We start from the raw sequence: 5,090 nt of genomic DNA on the forward strand, positions 1-5,090 counted from the left end.
AAACCATATATACTCCAACTCCTCAACACACATATACGCACGTATATGATCACAGGGGTCCAAAACTATCTAATAACCCCAAACAACAAATCAAACATAACACAGAAACATGTATACATGCATAACTCATCAAAACCACTACTTCTCATTTAAACATGCATCTCTCTCCCTTAACTTCCATAAAACCTTCAGAAAACACATAAACAGGTTCAAGAGCATTACTTACCTCCTGTAACAAGAAGCTGAACACTCTGAACTAAGGAAAACGGACCAACTCTCCTCAAACTCTCAAACTCTCACAAACTTAACTTTTTTGCTTCAAAACATTCAAACCCTTGTGAACGATCAAAACACTCTGCATGAGCTGCTCAAATTCAGCAAATAAACCAGGGGAGAAGTGGCCAAGCTTCTGGCAACAAATTGGACATAACACCTGTCCAAAATGCTGACTAAGGATGCCCAACAGCTGGCTGGCCAACTCAGTTTCGGCTGCCCAATCGCATGCAAAACCATGCAACATTCGGGGGCCGAACCTGAATTCGGAAGCCGAACATTGGGCACTTTCGGCGGCCAAACTTATCTTCGGCGGCCGAACTTGGCTGAAGTCGCCATGAACTATTTTCTCTTCAAAATTCAAAACTCAAAACTATATAACTTACAAACCTTAAAACACATCATAACATGTAGAAAACAAAAATCCTACCCTTTTTATCGAATCCCAGCACCCCGGATTCCACCAGACAACAGGAATTCCGGTGCCGGACTCTAGCCGGGTATTACAATGGGGGTGTTTTGCATGCATGTTAGGCCGCCGAAGGAGGTTTGGCTGGCCACTTATAAAAGCCCCTCAGACCGAAAATGGGCGAGATTTCTCCCCATTCTCGAGCTCAAGTGTGTTCATGCTCTCCTTTGGTCATTTTCATGTTTTCTCTTCATCTCCTTCATATTTTTATGAGTTCCATGGTTGTTTTGAAGAGTTTTCAAGCTTAGATCAAGTTTTGGGAGCTTGGAGACCCAAGGAGTAGTTTCCTCCCATCTCCAAGTTAGAGCTCGCACAAACCCTCGATCTTCAAGAGGTAAGTGTGGATCTATGCTTTCTTTTACGTTTCATGAAGTTTTAAGTGAGTTTTAAGAGGTTTTGATGGTTGAGTATGGGTAGATATGCATGTTAGGGTTCATGTGGGTTTTATGCCCAATGTATGATAATGTATGTGCATGTGATGTTTGTGTTGGGGTTTAGGTCAGTTTTCAAGCCCCTTGAGCTTATGGGAGAGAGTATGCATGATTGGGAAAGAGTATGTGAGGTTTGGTTTGTTTTGGTGGTTTTGGCCTATGTGGGTCATAAACTATCTATGTATGCTTTAGATGTTGTTTTTGGGAGTTTAAGCTCGTTTGAGCTCCTTTGTGCATGGTTAGTGAAGTATGCTTGTGTTTGAGAAGTTGAGTGCTTGTTTGGGGTGTATAGAAGGTTTGGAAGGCTTGAAAGGCTTGAAATGCACAAAGGCTGAGTTCTGGATGAACTCAGGTTCGGCCGTCGAAGGTGGTTTCGGCCGCCGAACCTGCCTGAGGATGCAGGGATTGGCAGCCTAACCTTGCCCCCGAAAGTTGAGTTTTGGCTCGAAAGCAGACTTTCGGCCGCCGAAGGTAATGTTCGGCTGCCGAAAGTGTCTGACTTTCGTCTCTGGAGAGAGAGTTCGGCCGCCGAAGGTGCCGCCGAACCTGCCTGACTTTCGTCTCTGTCTGGGACTTTCGGCCGCTGAAGGTGCCGCCGAAAGTGCCCTGTCCAGCCTTTTCATGGGTGTTTTCTATGCATGTTTAAGTGATGCTTTAGGGGGTTTTTGGGTAGTTGTTTATGAGTTATTTAGAGTATGTTTGGCACCTCACTGGAGTCCACCTGTGTAGGATCGGACCCGAGGAACCGAGGTGTTTAGCAGTGTTAGCCGCTTCAGAGTTAGTCCAGAGCTAGCTAGAGGTGAGTGGAACTAACCCTTATGTTTTAAATCAAATGTTTTCAGCATGTTCAAGCATGTTCATGCATCATGAATACCATGTTATGTAATAGGTTGTTTGCATTAGAATTCACGAATATGATGCATTGCATAATACGATGATAAGGATGTGGATGGATACTGGATGATCCTCTAGCCCTCAGTATGTTATGACATGATATGAAATAATATGATATGGCATGTACGATATGATATGAGATGAGTAGTCCAGGTGTGGCCGTATCGCCCCTGGCATAGAGCATGAGTAGTCCAGGTGTGGCCGTATCGCCCCTGGCATAGAGTATGTGGAGTCCAGGCGTGGCCGTATCGCCCCTGGCATAGAGTATTGTTGACTTGTTATGGTACGAGATTGATATGTAGAGGGCTATTGGTGACAGATTCATCCTTGAGGTGATATATTTGTGATGTGACGCATTCCATGATAGCATACGTTAAAATGAACTGTTTTCTTTTATGGTTTCTGCTCACTGGGCTTTTTAGCTCACCCCTCTCCCCTAACCCCAGGTTTGCAGGGTCAGAGGTAGTTCAGGAAGACGACGAGATATGGTTATGGTCTTGATATGTAACAGAGTAGTAGTGGACATGATGTAATGTAAAGTTATGTAAGGATGTAAAAGAGTTATATTGTAATATGACTTTATGTTATATGTTCAGAGTTATAGTATTGTGCTTGGCCCGAGTTGGTTAATCCCTTTGTACATGAGTTTTATTTTATGTTGTTACATGTGATGAACCGAGTTTGACATAGAGTATGCTGACCCTAGGGGTTCTATGAGTTCAGTCATAGTGCATACACAGGTCAAACTGGTTAAAGGTAAAGTTTTAAATGTTTTATGAAAATGTTGGATCATGTTTGGGATTATACCAGCTGTACAGGATGCATAGTAGGCTTGCTACGGGTCCCGGCGGCCTTATGCCGATCTGGATCCTAGCGCCGGTAGCGGTCCGGATTTTCGGGTCGTTACAGAATGGTATCAGAGCCCTAGGTTCACATGGTCGGACCTATAGTGTGTCGGGCTCATAGAGGTTATAGTAGGGCAAGCACAATAGGAGGATTATGTCCACTAGGATAGGATATGGAGTCCTGCCTTGTATGATGATGTGAAATGCCATGATGATGAGCCTGTGCATTAATGCTATGATATGTATGTGATGCAGGTTCATGTGTTTCCACATGAACCGTATGATGCTTATGTTTATGTGCTATGTTATGCTTTCAGAAGTCAAGATGAGAGGAACTCGTCGATCTGCGAGATTGACTGGAGCTCCGCCAGAGAATGAGGGCATGGATGCCCATTCCCCTGCTCTGCAGAGGGCAAGATCTTGTAGGACGATCAGGGATAATACATCAAGGGACCCTAGAAGGTCTTTTGATGCAGGTCGGAGGAGATCAGTTCATGAAGGTATGTCAGCGGATGTGATGGAAACAGAGGAGGATAACCAGAGAAGAGATAGTAGTTTGGGCATGAGTATGTCAGTAGAAGATATGGGAGAGTCCCAAGGAGGCACTCACGCCTCGGGCTTTGTTCCACCACAGTATCCACCCTACCCGCAAGGGCCAGGGTATCCGATGGGAGGTACATCGGATTTCTTTAGCCATAACCCATATCCCACCTTTATGCCCTATCCTCCCTTTTACCCACCGTACCCACAGTACCCCATGTTTCCATCCTCACCCTTTTTCCCAGGTCCAGCAAACCCTAACCCAGGGGATGCTGCACCTCCTCCTCCACCAGCAGAACCAATAGTCCCTGATGTCCGGATACCCAAACCTGGTTCATCAGTTGGGGGTAAAGTAAAGATGACGGATTACCTCAAGTTGGATGCCCCCAAGTTTGAAGCAGGCGATGACCCTTTTGAGTACCTCAGAACGGTAAAGATGATAATAGATGAGCTAGGAGCAAGTGACAGTAGAGCCATTCAGATGGCAGGGTTCACATTGAAATGCAAGAAGGCAAGGGAATGGTTCAAAAACTATGTGGACCCAAGGTTGGAGAGCTTATCCTGGGAGCAGTTTGCCAATGAGTTTGCAGGATGGGCTTTTCCAGATAGTTCCAGAGAACTGAAGATGATTGAGTTTGAGCAGCTAAGGCAGACGGAAGGGATGAGTGTAGATGAGTTTACAGACAGGTTCCTGGAGTTGTTGCCGTTTGCAGGACAAGGTCTTGATACAGACCTAAGGAAGTCTAGGAGATATGTTATGAAGCTTCACTCCAGGTATTCCTCGTTGGTTCAATCAGCAGAAAGGGAGAGCTTCCATGCTATAGTGGATATGGCACGGAGAATGGAGGCTAGTGCCATTATCCAAGGGACAGTTAAACAGTCTGTGGCACAGTCTTCGGGTTTCCAAATCCCGGGGACGAGTGATGCTAATCTCTCCTCTCTGGGCGAGGATGTCACGAAAAGTAAGAAGGGAGACAGAGGTCTCAGAAGATCAAAGAAGAACAAGTTCTGGAATCGGATAAAGTCTGGTCTGGGATTAGGAGGTGGCTCGAGCTCAGGCACAGAGGTTGCAGAGTGTGCGAGGTGCAGTAGGCCGCACAAGGGAGTCTGTCGGTTTGGGACTACAGCATGTTACAGATGCGGCCAGGAGGGGCACATAGCTCGAGAGTGCCCTAAGGCAGCTTTTATGACACCGTCCCATCAGACAACTCCAGGCAGTATGGCTCAGCCATCAGTTTCAGTCATGTTTCAGGGCAGTGGTAGAGGCGGAGACAGGGGGACAGCCCCTTCTTCAGCAGGTTCCCGTGGGGAAGGTCCATCAGCTCCAGCGCGGATCTTCGCCATGACTCAGCAGGAGGCTAACACATCGAACCCGATGGGATCAGGTAATCTCACTCTGGTATGTTCTGGTGTGTCTGTTTCATGAACCCTGATGTTTCTCTTTTCTTTGTTTGCTTGTGAGCCCTTGTGAGGTTGGGTTGATAGCTTATGGGTTAGAGTATTCCCTTGGGGTCAGTGCACCCAAGTGTGATCCATCTGTGGCAGAGTCAGTCTGCCGGTATAGTCAGAGTATGTGTTGTGAGTAGATGCCTTCCCGCTGACCTAGCGGTTCTAGATTTGACTGTTTGACGTCATTCT

This window comes from Manihot esculenta, chromosome 13 (genome assembly GCF_001659605.2).
Source record: "Manihot esculenta cultivar AM560-2 chromosome 13, M.esculenta_v8, whole genome shotgun sequence".
NCBI classification, from domain to species: domain Eukaryota; kingdom Viridiplantae; phylum Streptophyta; class Magnoliopsida; order Malpighiales; family Euphorbiaceae; genus Manihot; species Manihot esculenta.